At 41.2% G+C, this 21,278-nt stretch overlaps 1 protein-coding gene across 2 annotated transcripts in view; it reads right to left on the reverse strand.

The window, feature by feature from the left end:
• Positions 1–20,974, reverse strand: part of PLAG1 (PLAG1 zinc finger) — a 46,697-nt gene extending 25,723 nt beyond the window's left edge. For both annotated transcript variants that reach the window (XM_068525670.1, XM_068525669.1), the window contains exon 1: positions 20,806–20,974. The gene's annotated coding sequence lies outside the window, so the exon portion shown is untranslated. The remainder of the gene's footprint in view (positions 1–20,805) is intronic.
• Between the last annotated feature and the right edge of the window lie 304 nt (positions 20,975–21,278).

Raw genomic sequence — 21,278 nt, forward strand, 5'->3', positions numbered from 1 at the left:
TGGCGACTTCCAGAAGTCAAACTGGCCACATGACTGCCGAGTAAAAGACGGCACTTATCATTTTCTCCACTCATTCACACCTAAGAATTTATCTGAAGAAAATAACCTGAGATGCACATAACGACTTATGCACAAGACCATCCATCACTGCATTATGTGAAGACTAGGAATAAGCTACCTGGCCGACCACAGGGACGACTAAGTAAATGTGGTGCTTATTCAAAGGATGCTTTGAATTCAAAGGTGCTCATTCAAAGGAGTCCAGCTTCTGAGCAATATGTAGGAGTACCATAAAAGTACACGGGAAATAACCTTTATACAGTGTTAGGATACAAAACAAGGAAGATCCCAATTCAGTTTACAAAAGTATTACACAGGTTGAAAGAAAAAAAAATACCAGAAGGAAATACCTGTTAGTATTGAACATAATTTTTGATGATGTGAACATCAATACTCCACCAGAAATAAGGGGTCACATATCTAGATTTACCACACATATATCAATGTCATTCTTATTGCTTGTAGCACTTCATTCAAAATTTACTCCTTCCGCATTCCAGCTTCCCCACTTTTCTTTCTAGGAGACTTCAACGTGTTTGGAGGCAAAAAGCAGAAGCTGATTCTTACACAAAATGAGGGGCCACAGAAGCACGTGGAGTAACCCAACAGGGATGCAATTAGCAAAATCCAGACTTGTGGGAAACTCTACAGGACAAAACCAAAACCAAACCAGACCGAAAAACCCACTTCTTCAACAAAGAAATTTTAAGAGGTGGGGAGAAGGGAACAGGTAACCTGTAGGTCAAAATAGACTTGAGAGATATGTCAACTGACTATATAAACAGGCTTATTGGATTTGAATCATGCAAATTGTTAAAAAAAAAAAAAAACCTAAGAGACAACTGTGGAGATTTGAACACTAACTAGATATTTGACGATATGAAGGCATTATTGTTCTTTTGGGGTGTGACAGTTGTATTGTGATTATATCTTTAAAAAGAGTCTGTACATTTTGGAAATACATACCAAAAATATACAAGTGATATCAAATAATTTTGTATTAAATTAGTGGGCAGGAGAAGGGGTGGGCGTGGGTAGGAGGACCTAGTCACTGAGGTGATAACTGCTGAAACTGATTATGGGTAGGTGAGGATGCATTCTACTGTTCTCTCCACTTTTGATTTTTCAGTATTTTTGAAATACTCTATAATAAGAACTTTTACCAAAAAATCTCTAAAGGCAGCACTAAACTTAACCTCCACAGTAAAGCTATATGTGATATACTACAAACTCTGTGGGTGCTTAATAAAACCTGGCTGATGATGACAAAGTCAGAAATGATTTACATGCAGTTTCCGACTCTCACAATTTCTGTGAAGGACGGAGTTCATGAGATCGTTTCTGAAATCCTGACACAGGGTCACAGGCCAGCCAACCGTTCTACACACTCTACTGAAGCCAGGCAATTACTGCTCGGAGTTTGAGAGGATGTAAAAGTAACAGAACAAATATCTTTATTAGTCATGGCCTTTCAACTTTGTAAATTATTTTCTAGAAACAAATATTCTGGGAGAGGGTTTTCAACATTCAGGCTTTCAAACAATCATTTAGCATACAATGACTGAGTCATTTTTAACTGTAATGAGGGTAGAGGACAAATCAGTCTAGCAAGATCTGAGAACTGTGTCGGGCCGGGAGGGGGCTGGACACAGTGGCCCGAAGGCGGCAGGCGCCCCAGAGGGGAAGGGCCCCGAGTCACAGCACCGGGGGGAGCACCTGCCGGGCTTGGCGATGGGGTGGTTGTGTGTGTGGTGCATGTGCACAGACATGCTCACGCACGTGGAAGCCCGAAGTGGCGAGGTTTGGGAAAGGAGGTGAAGGCACGAAGGTCTGCAGGAGAAAGGACGGCGGGATGGATGGAGGTGGCAGAGTCCAGCTTCCAACTGCTTGGTCTGGGGAATCCTGAACATCTCCACTGGCCGGAGAAAAAGAGCCAGTGGGGTGAACACATTTCCATACTCAGTGGGACAGGAAAAGAGATGGTGAGCCTTGGGCAGGAGAGCACAGCTGCTCAGCAGCCAAGAAAAGAGGGGATGAGGGGGCAGACGGGGTTGGTGGCCAGGGAACAGGCTGCTGACAGGCAAACCCGATAGACTCAGTCTTCTCAGTGAACCTGGGCAAAGTTACCTAATGTCTATTATAAATTCTAATTAGCTCTCTATTAGACTATTAGCTATTAATAGGTTAGTATTAATTAGAACATAAAATAATAGGTATTCCTATTCTATCAAACATTATAGTAGGATATAAATAAAAGGAAAACATGAATCATGCAACAAATTAATACTTGTCTATTACTAGACTCTTAGAGGTCCTAGTTCTATGAGAGGAACTATTATCGCTGTTACCATTGTCAGGTAGAATTTCGCAGAACGGAGTCGACAGGGCTGACAGACAATGAGAACCGTTTGAGCACGTATATGAACCAGGTCCTATGCTGAGTCTTTTCCGTGCATCCTCTCATTTACTACTTGTACTTGGTTACTCCTCTGAGCCTCCTTTTCTCCCTCCTGGAACTCGGAGGAGCTCAGCACCCATCTACGGCCTTGTGATGAGGCTGGAAGGAGTGGCCAGGTGTGAGCGCGCTGGCTGGAAGCGCGGAGGGAGCGCTTGGTAACGCCAGGTGATGCTGTCGTTCCGAGTTCCCCAGCTGGCTCTCCACGGGGCTCCCACAGAAGCTTCCAGGCTCCCTGGACCCCGTGATGAGATGGGAGCAGCACAGGGAGGCAGGTGGCGGGCGAGGCCCGCTGGGGAGGTGAGGGGGGCCTGGCTCGCGGTGGGGACAGGAGTCGAGCCGGGAGGGGCGGCCCCGAGGAGCGATGGGCGGGTGGGAAGCCGGGGCCTGAGACTCCGCTTTGACTGTTTCAGCCCAGGAGCTGGCACCTCCCGAGGCTTCCCGCGCGCTCGCTGGGCAGAGGTGAGGGGCGATTTCATGACAAGTAAGACCTAGTTCCACGAATGGGCGACAAGGACACCCGCCACTGCAAGTCCCAGCCAGCCGGTAGCGAGCAGGGGCCCGGGGGGGGGCAGGGGCCCGGGGCCCGGGCTAGAGTCCCGGCCACAGCCATGGCGATCCTACTCCCGGACCCGGGAGACGGCTGCGATGACACGCACGTTACCCTCGGAGAAATGCAGCTTGGATGGGAACGTATGGCAGCGTTCAGTCCTTTACTGAGGTTAAGGGCACTGAAGTCTGGCCTTCCGTGTGGAGCTGGGACCTGAGGGCGGCCTGGCGTGTGAGCTCCGCACAGAAGTCAAGTGATAACGTCCGCTCAGAGAGTGTCTCCGGGAAAACCCAGGGGGCGTCAGAACACGTCACCCCCGACCCGGGCCCCGGGTGCGAGCGCGGCCACGGGAGGCGCGGGTGAGGGGCGTGTCTCCGTGACTCGGGGGGGCTGTGTGCGCCCCCTTCGCGTCTGCCCCTCCCCTCCTGGCGTGTGTGCGTGCACGCGTTCTTCCTCGGCGGCTGTCTGTGCGCCTCTCCGCACACCATCTCAACGTGCGCACGCACGTGTCTGCACGTGCGTCACGTGCCAACTCCCTTTTGAATTTGTCTTGCTTTCCCAACGGGGCGGGTAGACACGTCTCTCCCGCTCCTGGTGTGCGCACGCTCCGCTCTCCCGCTCTGGGTACGCGTGTGTCCCTCTCTCCTCTCTGGGCCTCTGTCTCCTGCAGGGGGTGTGTACGCGTGTCTCTCCCAGGCTCCGGGTGCCTCTGTGGGTGTCCAGCTCCTCCTGCGTATGAGGGTGAGTCTCCCCTCACATCCTCGTGTGAGTGTAACTCTCCCGCCTCCTGCCTGTGTCCGTGTGTCTCCCTTTCATCCCCCCAAGGTGAGTGACCCACCCCTTCCTGGTCTGTCTACTGACCCCCCTTTCTGGGTGTCTCTCTCCCCCATCTTCCACCTTCTGGATGCGTGTCACTGCATCACCAGTCTCCCCCCCAGCCCACCCCGTGGGAGCACGGATCTCTCCCTGCTGTGCGTCTGTCCCCTCCCTGGGCCAGAGCTGGTGTGCTCTCTCCTCCCTCCGTCTCTCCAGAAGTACAAACAATAACTTATAGACAGACAGATACAGCAGCCCCGGTGTACGCGTCTCCCCTTGACCCTTGTGGCTCTGTGTGTGTCTCTCTCTCTGGGATTCTGGGTCTCCCCCAGTTCCGGGTGTGTCTGCATCCTCCCCCCAGTCAGTCGTCTGTCCTTCTCGGGGGTACGTGCACTTGTCTCTGCAGACCCACCACAAAGCTGGCCTGCTGGTGGCAGACAGGGGGTCTGTGTGTACGCGCCGCAAGGGCCCAGGCACAGGGTGGGGGGCACCTGGCTCAGAGTCTGGCACGGTACCTGGCCTGTCAATCTGCTGACTCGGGAGGAGACGGAGGAAAGTGTCTTGTACACGGGCGTGGACGTGGAGATGTCCCAGGCCTGGAGGTCCCGGGACGGGGAGAAGGCCGAGGCTGTCCCCACCCGGCTGCCGGGGCGGGCACCGCAGGAGCGGACGCTGGTGCGGACGAGTGGACACGGAGGGAGGAGAGGTGGCCCAGGGGAGCCCGGGGACCGCGGAAATGCCGGTGACTTGGGCCGGCCGGGGAAGCGTGGGCACCGTCCAAGCTGCCGGAGGAGCAGGAGGGGACGGAAGCACGACGCGTCTCCTGCTGCAGGAGGGCCGAGGGGGGACAAAAAGGAAAAGGTGCCACTGGCTGTGGTACCTGGGGACTACTGATGGATGCTCCCTCCACAGCCTCCAATCGGCGGGGCAGGACGGCTCAAGGAGGAAGCGGTGAAGGGAACGGACAGCAGAGACCACTCTTCCAGGGAGCCCGGCAGCGACGGAAGGACGACTCAGGAGGGGGTGTGAAGACGGCAGAGGGCTTCTAGGATATTCTGTTTCTGCCTGGGGAAGACGGGTTGAACGCACCGTGTAGGTGGAAACCCCAGGATGGGAGGGGCAGGGGCAGGAACGAGGCGAGGGGCCCAGCCCCCCACTAGACCGACTCTCCCCAGGCCAAAGGCCACCAGTTCAGAGCCAGAGTTAAGGAGGCCCCGGGCAGGGAGCTCCTCTGTGACCTGGGGAGAGGGCTGAGGAGGGGAGCTCAGGAGAACGTTAGGTGCTGGGAATCGGTGATGGGAGGGCTGAGTGAAGGGATGAGAACGGAGGCCCAGCGAAGAGAGTGGCTTCACATCACTACAGACCCAGCTCGGACCCTCAGGGGTCGATCTCTCAACAGCGAAGATCTGGTCCACCCTGACCCCAGCCTCCCTTTCCACCTCATCTACCAGCGTTCTTTTCACTCACGACACGCTGGGCCCCAGTTATAGGGGAGCACCCAGCGTGCACTGCTGGCCGGCACCCTCATCCTCCCCTCGTTCTTGGCTGTCACCCCCCCGCAACCCGACTCCCTGCTCCAGGACCACCTCCGTGCCAACTGAATCCTCCCACTGGCATTAACGACTCCTTCCCCTACGTGTCCACTTCATTTTGTGTCTCTACGACAGAAGTACCAAGCCTACAATAGAAGTTTCAACTCAACGCGGAAAAGATGGTTTCCTGACCAGGGGCCTGAAAGAATGGTAGGGCCGTTCAGAAAAGGACTGAAGTCTGAGTTGCTAGTAGTAGGGATGCTGAGTTTGAGATGCCGGTCGTCCATGCCTGGTGGTTATGTCCAAGAGGCCCTTGAAAATCAGGGTCTGGAACTTGCTAGTGAGAATGGGCTTAGCAAGAGAGATCTGAGTCGTCCCCCCAGCAGTGGACCACCACCTCAAGTCCGGATGATACTAACATTTTTGTAACTCTAGTCTCACACCCGTGGCCTTGATTCATTCTGGATTCTGAATCGACTTCATTTTCCTAACACCCTCCCCTGCTCAAAAAGCTGCAGTGCCTTCTAAGGCCCAGAGCGCAGATTCCTCAGGCTGGCAGGCGAGATGGCTCACAGTCAGGCCGCAGCATACCTTTCCAGTCCTACGTGGCACTGCTCCCTAACAAACCATCCTCTCCAGTAGGACTGGTCCTCTTGGAGACTGCTGACAACAAGCGCATTTCTGCCTCCTAACCCCTGCTGAAACCATTCACTTCACTGGAGTGTCTGCCCTCCTTTCTGCCTATTCCTCACTCATGCCTTGTTCAAAGCCTACCTCAAGTGCCACCTCTCCCCCTCCCTTGAAGACCTACAATTTTTACTGTCAATATTTTCAGTTGTCATGATATAGAATTACATTATTTACTGAACTGAAACTATTCAAAAAGAGATGCTCATTCTGAAATCAGGCTTTGCTCTAAATGTGTTTTAAAGCAAAAATTAGTAAAACTGTACCTATTTAAGATCATTAAAAAAGAAAGTTTAGGGACTTCCCTGGTGGTCCAGTGGTTAAGACTCCGCGCTTCCAATGCAGGGGGCGCAAGTTCGATCCCTGGTCGGGGAACTAAGATCCTACATGCCGGGCAGCGCAGCCAAAAAGAAAATAAATAAATAAATTAAATAAATAAAAGATAGTCTACTATGTTTAAAAAAAAAAAAGGAAGCTTAGGTTTATATCTTTAAAAATCTCCTTAACGTAGTAAATTCATAAAAAATATCCCCCTTATCTATAACTTTTAAAAATTAAGTAGACATGCAAGCACTTTCTAACTTGAGTTACTCAGTGTCAACTTTATGACTGAAATTTTTATTTTTACAAAAAATCCATTTTAAAAATAAATATTTAAACTTCAATATGGAGATAATTTAGGTTTACTCTAGCAAATTAATGTATTTATTAGCTCCTATGGCTTGTCCAGTCTAAAGACTTACTCATAAAAAGCAACAGAATTCCAGTTTCTGAAATCATTACTGCTCCTTGCATACACATTATGCCTGCACTTCCTATCTCACAAGACTGCTGTAAAAATTAAGTGAGATAATATAGGTGAAAACAGAGATTGCTATCCAGCCGAAGTATTTTATGGCTGACGGACAGTATTAATACTCAAAATATTTGGGGTGATATAATTTAAAAGTCATGTTGGCTAATGATTCGGGGAATAATTTAACCAATCAAGTTTAGTTTCTTTTTCTTTTAAACAGAAACAGTCTCTTTTGTGCTCATTTTTGGTTTTGCTTTTACTAGGAAGAACTTTAACTAAAACTTGGCTAAAAGAAAAGATCTTATAATATTTCTCATCTTTAAAGGATCAAACCCTCTGCTTTCATATTTGATTAATTTCAAGCTGTATTTAGAATACTAGTCCAATTCCGCCTTTAGTGAAGTGACAGATGAAACAGATAAAGGTATTTATCTGTAAAAATTCCCAAATTTTGTTTTTGGCAGTTGAATATCATACTTCTGAATTGTGTAACCTTTAAAAATCTAGGTTTAGTACAGCGTTAAACACAGAGCACAGTATACTAAAATATCTTTAAAATTTATTGTAATATGCATGCTTATTTTCCAGAAGTAGTTTTGGACGTTATCGCTTAATAAAAAAAAAAAAAAAAAAAACCACAGAAAATTAGTGCAGACAGTACCGAGGCACTGCCATACACAGGGTGGCAGCACTGAGAGCAAAATACGTGCAAACAGCAGAACACTTGGAATGGCCAGCGCAGGCATACAAGTGTGCCTGAAATCTGATTATGAAAACACTTCTTAGACACACGGGTATTATGGTTTTAATTAAGAAATTCCTTTTAATTCTGGCAGAGGTATCATGCATTTTAGAAAAGCTCTTGTGAGTCAGCCTCTGAATATGATCAATTGCACTTCTCTCAAAACAAATTGCTTTCTCTTCCTCTTCCTTCACTGGCTGATAAAAGGTGAACTGGGTATGATGAAATTTAAGCGTCACAGCAGACCCAATGTTTAAGTAGACCAACTGGATCTCTAGTATATTTTTTTGTTTTTGTTTCCCATTTAAACTAAAACAAAACCAAAAACAGTTCATCCATTTCTCCTACCCCCTACCCCTTGCCTCTGGCAACCACGAATCTGCTCTATGTATCTATAAACTTGGGGTTTTTAAAAAATTAATTAATATATTTATTAGATTCCACATATGAGAGAGATCATACGGTACACATCTTTTTCTGTCTGACTTATTTCACTCAGCATAATACCCTCGAGGTCCATCCATGTTGGTGCAAATGGCAAGATTTCATTCTTTTTTATGGTTGAATAATATTCATACACATATTTACCACACACACACACACACACACACACACACACACACACACCCCACATCTTCTTTATCCATTCATCCACTGATGGACACAAATTGTTTCCGTATCTTGGCTACTGTGAATAATGCTGCAATGAACATACAGGTGCATATGTCTTTTTGAGTTAGTGTTTTTGTTTACTTTGGATAAACACCCAGATGTAGAATTGTTGCGTCATATGACATTTCTATTTTTAATTTTGTGAGGAACCTCCATACTGTTTTCCACAGTGGCTACACCAGTTCACACCACCAAGGGTGCACAAGGGCTCCCTTTCTCCATATCCTCGCCAGCACCTGCTATTTCTAGTTATTTTTTTGAGAATAGCCATTCTAACAGCTGTGAGGTGATATCTCATTGCAGTTTTGATTTGCATTTCCCTGACAATTAATGATGTTGAGCATCTTTTCACGAGCCTGTTGGCCATCTGTATGTCTTCTTGGGAAAAAATGTCTTTTGCCCATTTTTAATCGGACTGTTTTTTTGCTTTAGAGTTGTATGACTTCTTTATATATTTTGAATATTAGTCCCTTATCAGATATATGATATGTAAATATTTTCTCCCACTCAGTAGGTTGTCTATTAATTCTGTTGATGATCTCCTTTGGGGTGCATAAGATTTTAGTTTGATGTAATGCCACTTCTTGATTTTTGCTTTTGTTGCTTTTGCCTTTGGTGTCAGATTAAAATAATCATTGCCAAGACCCATGCCAAGGAGCTTACTGCCTATGTTTTCTTCTAGGAGTTTTATGATTTCAGGCCTTATGTTTAAGTCTTTAATCCATTTTGAGTTAATTTTTGTGTGTAGTGTAAAATAGTCATCCAAGTTCATTCTTTTGCAAGTGGCTATCCAATTTTCTCAACATGGGTTATTGGAGAGACTGTGCTTTCCCCACTGTATATTCTTGGCTCCTTTGTTATGTATAAATTGACCATCAATGCGTGGGTTTATTTCTGAGCTCTCTGTTCTGTTTCATGGATCTATGTGTCTGTTTTTATTCCAATACCATACTGTTCTTTTACTATAGCTTTGTATAGTTTGAAATCAGGAAGTGTGAGGCCTCCAGCTTCGTTCTTCTTTCTCAAGATTCCACTGGGCATTCCAGGTCTTTTATGGCGTCTTATAAATTTTAAAACCGTTTGTTCTATTCCTCTGAGAAATGCCTTTGGAATTTTGATAGGGATTGCAATGAATCTGTAGGTTGCTTTATAATCTACAAATAAATATGGACATTTTAACAATATTAATTCTTCCAATCCATGAGCATGGGATATCTTTCCATTTATTTGTGCCTTCTTCAATTTCTTTCATCACTGTCTTAATAGTTTTCAGCACACAGGTCTTTCACCTCCTTAAATTTATTCCTAGGTATTTTTTTAATGCAATTTTAAGTGGGATTGTTTTCTTAATTTCTCTTTCTGATAGTTCATTATTAGTATATAGAAATGCAATGTATAGATTTTTTTGGTAATGATTTTGTATCCTGCAACTTTACTGAATTCATGTATTAGTTCTAATAGTTTTTGGGGGTAGTCCGTAGGGTTTTCTATATAAAGTTATCATGTCATCTGCAAGTAGTGACAATTTTATTTCTTCCTTGCCAATTGTCTTTTTCTTGCCTAACTGACCTGGCAGGACTTCCAATACTATGTTGAATAAAAGTGGCGAGAGTGGGTATCCTTGTTTTTTCCTGATCTTAGAGGAAAAGGTTTTCACCACTGAGTATGATGTTAGCTCTGAGCTTGTCATATATGGTCATTATTATGTTCAGGTATATTTCCTCTATACCTGATTTGTTAAAAGCTTTTTTTTTTTTTATCATAAATGAATATTGAATTTTGTTAAATGCCTTTTCTGTATCTGTCGAGATGATCATATAATTTCTGTCCTTCATTTTGTTAACATGATGTATCATACTGATTTGTGGATGTTGAACCATCCTTGCATCCCTGGGATAAATACCACTTAATCATGGAATGTGGTCCTTTTAAGGTATTATTGAATTCAGTTTGCTAATATTTTTTTGAGGATTTTTGCATCTATGTTCATCAGAGATATTGGTTGGCTATAATTTTCTTTACTTATGGCATTCTTGTCTGGCTTTGGTATCAGGGTAATGCTGGCCTTGTAAAATGAGTTTGGAAGAGTTCCCTTCTCTTCTACTTTTTGGAAGAGTTTGAGAAGGACTGGAATTGCAGGCATACCTCGGAGATATTGCAGGACTGGTTCCAGACCACTGCAATACAGCAAATATTGCAAAAAGCAAGTCACATGATTTTTTTTTTGTTTTCCCAGTGCATATAAAAATTATGTTTACATTATACTGTAGTCTATTAAGGGTGCAATAGAATCGTGTCTTAATAAACAATGTGATTAAAGAATACTTTATTGCTAAACAATGCTAATCGTCATCTGAGCCTTCAATGAGTTGTAATCTTTTTGCAATAGTAACATCAAAGATCACTGATGATGGATCACCATAACAAATATAATAATAATGAAAAAGTTTGAAATATTGTGAAAATTACCAAAATGTGACACAGAAGTGAATACTGTTGGAAAAATGACACCAATAGACTTGCTTGATGCAGGGTTGCCACAGACCTTTAATTTGTAAGAAACACAATATCTGTAAAGCACAGTAAAATGAGGCATGCCTGTAATTCTTCTTTGAATGTTTGGTAGAATTCACCAGTGAAGGTGTCTGGTTGATCCTGGACTTTTGATTGTTGGGAGGTTTTGATTACTGATTCAATCTCCTTAACCAGTAATCCATCTGTTCAGATTTTCTATTTTGTCATGATTCAGTCTTGGTAGATTGTATGTTTCTAGAAATTTGTCCATTTCTAGGTTGTCCATTTGTTGGTGTAACTGTCTGTATAACAAAGTGAATCAGCTATACGTATACATATATCCCCCTATCCCCTCCCTCTTGTGTCTCCCTCCTACCCTCCCTATCCCGCCCATCTAGGTGGTCACAAAGCACCGAGCTGATCTCCCTGTGCTATGTGGCTGCTTCCCACTAGCTACCTATTTTACATTTGGTGGTGTATATATGTCAATGCCACTCTCTCACTTCGTCCCAGCTTACACTTCCCCCTCCCCATGTCCTCAAGTCCATTCTCTCATAGTAGTCTCTTATGATGCTTTGTATTCCTGTGGTATTAGTTATACCAACTCTTTCATTTCTTATTTTATTTATCTTAGTCCTCTTTTCTGGGCAGGGTGAGTCTAGCTAAAGGTTGTCAATTTTATTTATCTTTTCAAAGAACCAGCTCTTAGTTTCATTGCTCTTTTCTATTATCTTTGTAGTCTCTATTTCATTTTTTCTCTAATCTTTGATGTTTCCTTCCTTTCTTTTTCTAGTTCCCTGAGCTCTTTTTCTAGTTCCTAAAATATCCCTAAAAGTTAGGTTGCTTATTTGAACAAGAAGATATAACATCTGTAAATATTTGTGTACCCAACATAGGAGCACCTAAATATATAAAGCAAATATTAATGGACCTAAAGGGAGAAATAGACAGCAATACAATAATAGAAGGGAACTTTAATACTCAACTTACATCAATGGACTGATCACCCAGACAGAAAATCAATAAGGAAACACTGGCCTTAAATGATATATTAGACCAGATAGAATTAACAGGTATTTGCAGAACATTCCATCCAAAAGCAACAGAATACACATTCTTCTCAAGCACATATGAAACATTTTTCAAGACAGATCATATGTTAGGCCACAAAACAAGTCCCAATAAATTTAAGAGAACTGAAATCATATCAAGCATCTTTTCTGACCACAATGGTATGAAACTAGAAGATAATTACATGAGGAAAACCAGAAAATTCACAAATATGTAGATTAAACAAAATGCTACTGAGCAACCAATGGGTCAAGGAAGAAATCAAAAGAGAAATTTTTAAAAAAAACCTTGAGACAAATGAAAATGGAAAGGTAACATACTAAAATTGATGGGATGCAGCAAAAGCAGTTCTAAGAGGTAAGTTCATAGCGATAAATGCCTAACTCTAGAAGAAGAAAAGTTTCTATGTAGTATAGATTTAAAAAGATAACCTGAGCTAGATTAAGAGTGCTTCAAGATAGGAACTTCTTTTAAGAATAATATGATCTAGGGAACAGGAATTCTCTTATTAAATAAAAGCAGTTAAAGTTTTGAAATAACTGTCTTAATTAGGTTATAATGTCCAAAAAAGAAAGGGTTTTAAGGAAAACACTGTTACACTACGTAAAAAAAAAACCACCAAAATATCCCTAAGAGTATTAAATGCTTTAATGATTAAAAATTTCAAATACAATGAATATTCAACTGATGTAGATAAAAGCAATACTAAACCATTCATCTCCATTTTTCTTTCAAAGATAACTATAATAATTGAATATGTTATGATTTTTGAAGTAATTTTGCCCACGTATTTGAAAAGTACATTTTCATTAACTGTCAAAGGATAGATGTTTTAGGAACTTCTATAAACTGCCAGATTTTATATGTGTTCACTTTTGTTTACAAACTTCGAGGCACACAAAAATAGATTCGGGTACAAAAACAACTTTCAACTAAAATTCCCTATATTTCAGCAGTACATCAAGTTATCCTGTTAAATACTTAAAACCTTCATTCTATGTCTAATTAAAACGATTACTTGATAGTTTACTTTCATTTTGATTTGGGTAAATGATTATGATAATATATTTTACCTGTAATATCTTTTAAGATGTGATGTATACCAAATTATTACTAAGGAATACCTGTCTTATACAATTTTCTTATAAGAAAGCTAAAGCAAGTTACATTAGAAGCTAAACCTGATATGTGTACTTTACACAAGGCATAGTTAAATCAGTTATTTGTTTGCATGGCAGTAGCTCTGAGGATGCTCAAATTTTATGAAGCAGAAAAAGAAAAGCATAAAATATCACTAACTGCTGTTAGAGGTATGCCTTACACTCATAGGCACTTTGCTGGAAACATTTTAAACTATTCCAAATAAGAACTACTAGGGCTGCTTCCACCACTCTTGGTATAATCAACATACCTATTTTATTATATATCTAATGCTATTTTAGTGCTGAAACACTGTGCATTTGAATAGTAATTTTCAAGTAAAATTCTATTAATATTAGAAGAGAAACATAATTGAAACTGAAATTTTACCCAATTAAATTACTTCAGACAATATCAAATTAGAAAAACACATGAAAAACATTTTCTCAGTTTTATTTAGAAAATAATTTTAGAAGTACAAGGGAAGCAAATTCATGTTTGAGAGGTAGCTTATAATCAGATATGATGATCATATTAATATTTATTTTTTAGGTTATAATAGATCTTACCCAAATATCTAAAGTGACAACCCTCCCATAAACTGTAAATTTAGAGCAAATTTAGTTTTAAGGTAAAGGAGCTAATTTCTCTTCTTTGGAATGGAACAGTTACAGAAACTGGGAATTTGCACAAAGTAGCTTAAAAAAGGTAATGCTCTCTTATATAAAACAGTATTTTCATTTCATTGCCTAAAATTGATAAAAATAAAACCTATTACTATAACTCTTTTGGAGTATGATGAAAAGTGATGCAGGCTCTGTGTAATTCCAGCATTAAGACAATACAAGAAAATAAAATCAAGTTTTTGAGAAAATCTAGCAGGCTAAAATTCAACTGGTGCTATTTTGAACCTGCACATTTGAACTACCTCAAGTTTTCAGGTTCAATTTCTTAAAATTCTTCTGATCAAGAACAAGTCAATCAACTTTTTGCTAAAGTATCTTCAAATGAACAAAATTGACTAAAACATTTTTCTAACTTTGCCTATTAGACAAAGGGACTAAATTCCTCATTCTCTAATTTCTAGTTTAACAGTCTCCAAAAATATATCTCAAAATTAAAGGCTCTAAGGTCAAACTACTGATTAAAAAGATAATTTTTTAAAAAGTCAGATGGCAGCCCTTTAGTTGTAGCATTTCATCTGAGAATTAACATTCCCATATTCAGAAACTAAAAGATAGGATATCATAAATAATCAATAAACACATGTGCAATTCCAATACTGGTTTGAGAAAATAATTCAAACATTTAATATCTGAAAGCCTAAAATGAGTCTCTCACTCTCAAAAAAGGTAGCGCTCAAGACTCTGCAATGGCAGATCATCACACTCTGTAGAGACCCGTGAAGAAAAGATGCCTCCTCTACCCTCAAAATATTTTCTGATATTGAAGGAAAAGCCCACTCCCGAACATAATACTGTAACAGGTCTAGATTCTCCTTCAGAAAATCAATTGCTAATTAGTAAATGGGAAGGAAAATTCCTTTAATTGTCAGCCTACACCTAAAAACATTCCAGAAATTAAGAAGTTTGTGAATGTTCTTATCTTTACCTTGTGAGAAGCTTTTTAAATGTTATGAAGTCTGTAAGAAATGATTTAAATTGCCCTAAAAAAGTCCACAAAGTACACTGTTCCTACACTAAGGTTTTAAAATTTATTTCATTAACTTAACAGAAAGTTTTAAACTTTCTGATGAAGAATGAAGAAAATAATTTTCAACAGTTTCTAAGATTTTTCAGAACACTTCACTTAGGTACACATTTAAAATAATCTTTAATCTTTTAAAAAAATAACAAAAAATCGTTTTTCCTTATTTAAAAATAAAGAATTCCAAATAACCACTACACATTATTCTTAGAATTTAATTTAGTTTAATACAGGTCTAAAGATATGGAGGGAGAACTTTGGGGGAATCTATTTTTAAAATGTTATAAAACCAGCAATTTGTATTACAAATACTCTCTTATAGATCCCCCAATTATCACTCTCATTTTGGGGGGGGGGGGTAAATTTATTATTATTTGCTTTGCATTTAGTTATTCTTTATTCAAAGAAGTCAAATTTTAGCTTTACCATGATTATTATTTAATCTGGTATTCTCATCCTCTAGTTCTTCCCCATTAATTTTGGACATTTTACTCCATACTTATGTTCTTGTAATACACTTTCATTATTGAAAACTCATTTTTTTTTAAAGACATCAAAAAAGAACACTTTTGCTTTCTAACACATTCATATTTCTAGTTTTTCTATGTATTTAGATTAGGAAAAGTTTTCACTTAAAAAAAAATACAGGGAAACATTTCAAGCCAGTTGCTTCTCCTACTAAGCTAGGACATAACTGCCTGAATTCATTCATTCTGTGCAGGCATACCCATTTCTTAGGTTGCCATCTCAAATCCCCCCCACCCCACACTGTGGTTAGTTTTAATACCATGACCCTGCAGTAACTCTGTTTACAAGACATCCAGGGACTTATAAACACTAACAATTTTAATGCAGTATCACATCACATCACTTCACTTTTTAAAAATGAGATATTATTTGTTTTCTGAAATTGTGATTTTGTTTTCTGATAAGCATTAAAAAAAAAAAAAGAGCAAAAACCTTAACACTTTAACAACAACAAACACCAGTACATACACAAAATCAGAAAACAAAAATACCAAAGCACCTTTGGCAGTTCCTCACCACTATACCCTTGTCAGTACCACCCTTGGGGGACAAGGTGGAGACAGGTGGGCACCCAGACTAGAATGCAAACGACTGGGCGGTAGGCCAAGTGATTTAAAAGCAAAAATCAAATCATGGCCCTGCAATCATTTCTGCCAGGCTTTCACACATGTATATTTCTCATAACTTCAAATGGGAAGTACACACCAATACTTTCATAAAATGTTATGGTCTCAAATTTTGCATTTAATTTCTCAAATTAAATTTAAAAATTAAATTTGCTAATGAGATATAAAAATTGCCCTGTATAAATGAAATGTAGTAACACAGTAGATGTCAGGTTCAGGCTTTTCAAAAAAAATAATTAGGGACTGAAATACATACAAAAGTAAAAATTAGTTGCCTCCAAAGTGGTCTTATTGTACAATGGGAAAGAATTCCCCTGCATGGATTCTAAAATCATAGTTAACTTTACAGTTCATCAATCCAATGTACCCTGCCCTCACATTTAACTTATTTGTAAATACTTTTCCAAGGCTACCTAAACAGTTACTAATTGGTTAAATATGCTGCCTACATTAATTCCTGTTAAAATTAAAGAAATCAAAGGTCCATTTTTGTTCTTTTGCAGTGTCTGATATATTTTTAAAGTATTTGATGTTTCAGATAAGGTGTTTATCAGGTTCTTAAAGCATTTAGAAAATGGCTCAAGGGACAATTTTTAGCCCTTTTACCTTTAACATATTCATTATCTTGGATTGTGTTGAACAGATTCAGTTGTTCCTTCCTTCTTCTGAAACTCTTCCCTACTCAAATAACTTAAGAATCTAAGACGTTATCAACATAAAGAGGACAATTTGTTATTTATTTCCTATACATTTGGAAACACATCAAAAAGAACAAGTATTCCAGGTTGTGTAAGTAAAGTTATTCAGTAGAACTTTTTTCTTTTTTCTTGGGTGTGTGTGTGCGTGTGTGTGTGTGTGTGTGTGTGTGCACGTGTGTGTAACAGGTAATTTTTTATATATATTATTTTTCCAAAGAACAAGATTCTAAATAAAAAACATTAAAACATTCCTGGAAGGAACCAATATTTTGATTACACAGCTTAAGGGGCAAATGATTATCAAAACAAAACTTCAAAGATAGCTATAGATACATGTTTCAGTTCTCGGGCTTTTCAAATCTCAAAGACAGGAGCATTGTATTTCATTCAGCAAATAACAATTTAATCCTTACAAAGGAAAATTTCCAGAATACCAAACCAAAATGTATGCAGTGACAACCAGGATTATGTTAAAAACAAAGGAAAGAAAAAGAACACCTTTGTATGATATTAAAACACAGAGTATCCTTAAAATTTTGAAACTATGTTGATAAAAACATTCATTAATTTATTTAGCTGTAAGATGTCTGTTTATTAAAATATTTAGGTTATAATAAATATGCAGGTATTGAATTTTATCAGAATTAGCCCAAATTTATAAATCATCTTCCACAGCAGCTAAATACCTTACAGAATTTCAAATAGCAAAATTAGGCATATAAATTTCAAATAAGAATCTCAGCCTATGAGGTTTCTCTAATTCTAACTGAAATAAAGATTTTGAGTATACAATAACTTTAGGTTATTTCTGTAAATTGGTACAATTTAATGGTAGCTTCAGAAAAAAGATGTTCAACAGGTAGTATTTCTTAGGCATTAAAAAAGCTCAGTACAATCAATTCAAATTAGTAATCATGCTCTATCTAAATAAGACTCTCTGAGGAATTACAGGTTTATACTTGTGCGCTCTGAGTGCATTTTCTGATTCAGAAAAGTAACTAGTTGTGTAAAACCCAAACATGAAGTAAGTTTCATACCAATCTTTGTGAGATAGAAAAAAAATCACAATACCAGCACTTTTATTTAGGTTGACAGTAAACTAATCATAACTTGAAGTGTCCAAGCAACCTCAATAACCCAATGGTCTAATGTAACTGGAAGAAATACTTTTCCTTCACTTTTACAGAAACTGAATTTATTGATATTAGTATCTGGTTTGTGAAAGTGGCAACTATTCAAGATCTAAAAGTCTCACTTATTTTAAACACATAGCCGAATTCTGACCATTTATAGTCAATGTAACTGTCTTGAGCCAAAATACAATGAAAATGTAAGATAAATTTCAAAGGTTTTATAAGTATTAATGGCATTCTGAAACCTCTGGAAAGATTATTTAGGGGGGGGGAGTTTCTCTTCTCCATTGACAGTTTAATCACTTTCCAATCAGTTTTGATTTAACAGTGGTTCATGGGATTAATTTTTTAATGAGTTCTTAGAAAGCTGCAATTGCTTCCAAAATCAGAAACCACACTACACCAATGTAATGCTGTCATGGAGATGTTTACAGAAAGGTGCAGATAAGAGCTCAGAGGTGAACACAGGTTAACATACACTAGACTTCAAAATAATAATTTGTACAGTATGGCAAGAAAAAATATTCTGTATAAGAAGTCTAAAAATCCAGCCCTAATTTTAATCCATTTCTATAAATCATAAAAACAAGGGAAAATAGGCATCTATTCCAGAAACTTCATATACCTGTGGAAAACGGAACACAAGTAAATTCTATTCGAGATTAACCTTAATCTCCAATAGAGGACAGCAAACAACCTACACATTTTAAATTTTGGAAATACTGTGAAAATCTAAGCCATTGGAGTCAGTAGCAGTTTATGATCAGTAAACATTTCCTGTTAAATAACACAAATAAATTCAACTTAAAAGATGCAAACTGCTAGGTCACAGGACTTTAAAACCTTTCAATTTCCAAGGCGCAGAGTTACAGCACATGTATAGGATGGGGTTTTAAAATGGGTATGCGTAAACTTTTCCATGGTGTTGGTGTATGTGCTTTTTTTCCCTTAAAGAAATGTCTCCTGCCTACAGTGTAAAAGAATCTCCACCACTCTGTCTGCAGTTTTCAACCAGAAGTCCTCAATGTACCTTAAGCCAAATTGAATATTAGGTATTTTACAGCTTTTACAAAATGGCTGTAAAATCACATTATGGGCATACACAGCTCTTTGATCTCACTGCACAGAATTCATAGCTGTTCAATAATGCTATACCATTACACCACACACCTTAAACTATTCCCATTTTTCCACAATTCCTTCCAAAATCAGCTTCCAAAGCAAAGCAATGTAACATGCAAAGTTCCTGGGAGGGCTTGTTACACAAAAGAACAGCTTGGATACAAACTGATCTTCACAATATCCATCTTCTGTTGGGCTTGCTTATCCCTCCTTTCCCTCCATCACTGCTAAAGGTGGGTGCATTTGAGTAATGGAAAGAGGAGACTCTTCCATCACCACACCCTCCCAGAACCTCTGCATCTGGTCCTCACGCAGGGATTCTGTGTAGGTGATGAAAATCATAAGAAAAGAGAAGCTGTCCCTTTAAAATGCCCTGCTCTGTCCCATATCCCACGTGGAACCAACATCAGCAGCACTTTCCCACTAACTTCAATGTGATGCAAGAGGCACCATCCTTTTCTATACGTAAAACCAGAAAACCTCAGCTGAACACTCTTTCCTGAGGATGAGCAGGTGAAGGAAACGTGTCAGGAAGGGATAAACCCAGCAGCTGCCCACCCCACCCCAAAAGGTGCTCCAGCCTTGCACACCAGCCTCTGTGTGAAGCATCACCTCTCTACCCCTCCTCTGTAGAGCCTAGTCTGAAGAAACGAGGGAGCCACCAACAAAACCTGAAGCATAAATGCGACGAAAATGCCATCTGAAGCCGGAAAGGTTTATTCTCCCAATCACACATATTAACTCTATTAAGAAAATGGCATCACTTTTTTTTCCAACGGAGGGGGGGGGGAAACCCCGCAACGATCATTAAAAGAGAGTTATAAAATAGCAAATATAGTGTTTATCTTATCTCAGATCAGTCCACATTACCAATAAGTTTAGCAGTTTCTGCACTACCACCTCCCCCCCTCCCTCCCCCTCCTTCTCGAGCATCGGATTTTCACGTTTTCTCATTGTCGGTTGAGTTATAAAAGGCTTTTGCCCTTCGAAAGTTTTAAAAAATAAATAAATATTAACTCCTTGGTCCCTGCAAAGTCAAAATGGGCTTCAGGGGAAAGGCGGTTCATCCTTCTACCTTGAGCGAGAAAAGGGGGAGCATCCCGGATTTTTTGGGATTTTTTTGCGATTTTTAAAAAATTTTTATTTGGTTATATGCCTGAGTTCTCCCTCCATTTTGGTTGTTTATGATACTGACAACAAGCTGTCCCTGCTCTGTGCAGATCTCCTGCTTTCATTTACCACCCCTCCTCCCGCAGGCACACACCCCGGGCTCACACCTCCCCGTAGACCCCGCACCCCGACCCCGACTCGCCCACCTGAGGAAAGGGCAAAAACAAATCCGTTTCTCCAAAAAAGAAAAACCTCTTTTGAAAAAGGGGCAAAGTTCCCCCAAGTCACTCAAAGTGCCCCCCAAATATTGCCGACTGCGGGTTTCCGCCAGGCCCTTTGGGAAGCGACCTTCCCCCGGGATGTTTTGGTGGAAAATGCGGAGAGTTTACTCGTAAAACTGAATTTATATTAATTTTTCCCTTATTTTTCGGGTCTCTAATGTCTTCCGCTCTCGCTGCTGCCGCTGCCGCTGTCACAATATTCACAGCACCAGAGAGGAGGAGGAGGAGGAGGAGGAGGAAAACTTTTCAAACTTTCCAGACCCTGAATAAAGGGGTTTTTTTTTTTCCCACCGACCTCACCTTCGGGTCTCCAGCCGCATCGCCCCCTGCCCTGTCAGCAGCGACTCCGGGAGTCCTCGCACCCCCGCTGAATGATTTTATTTTATTTTTTATTATTATTTTTCTCTCTGGGGTCCTGAGCAGGGGCTGAGAGTAGCACAAACTTTTCCTCCTCCTGCCGCCGCCGCGGCTCCTCTGCCCCCTCGGCGAGTCCCATAATTTAAATAACCCTGATATTTCTCCCGCTAAACGCCTCTCCGCCGCCCCGGACCCCGGGAGAACTCACCGCGGGGCTTTAACATCCTCCCTCCGGCCCGTCCGCCGCCTTTACACCGCCCGCGGAATTTCTAATAATTTTTTTCTCATATTTCGGGCTGGACGCGGCGGGCCTGGAAATTGTTTCCTTACGCCTCTTTCCAGCAGCCATTGTAGTGTATGCGCTGCCCCTGCAGCCCAACTTGCAGCTGCCGCCGCCGCCGCCGCCGCCGCCGACGTCGCGCCCACCGCTGCCTCCCCCGGCCCGCTCGGCCGCCGCCCCCGCCTCCCGCCGACCCGCCCCCTGCCCCCGCCCGCCGCTGCGCCCGCCCCCCCCCGCACGCTCCGCCCCGGGGTCGACCACTGGACGCCGCCGCCGCCGCAGCTCGGCCCGCCGATTGGCTCGTCAAGCCGCCCGTCAAGCCGAAGTGTTAAGAGGCGGGCCGCGGCGCGGGGGGGCGCGAGGGGGCGGGGCCGCGCGCGCCGCCCCGCCCACTCCTCCCG

This window comes from Eschrichtius robustus, chromosome 17 (assembly GCF_028021215.1).
Source record: "Eschrichtius robustus isolate mEscRob2 chromosome 17, mEscRob2.pri, whole genome shotgun sequence".
NCBI classification, from domain to species: domain Eukaryota; kingdom Metazoa; phylum Chordata; class Mammalia; order Artiodactyla; family Eschrichtiidae; genus Eschrichtius; species Eschrichtius robustus.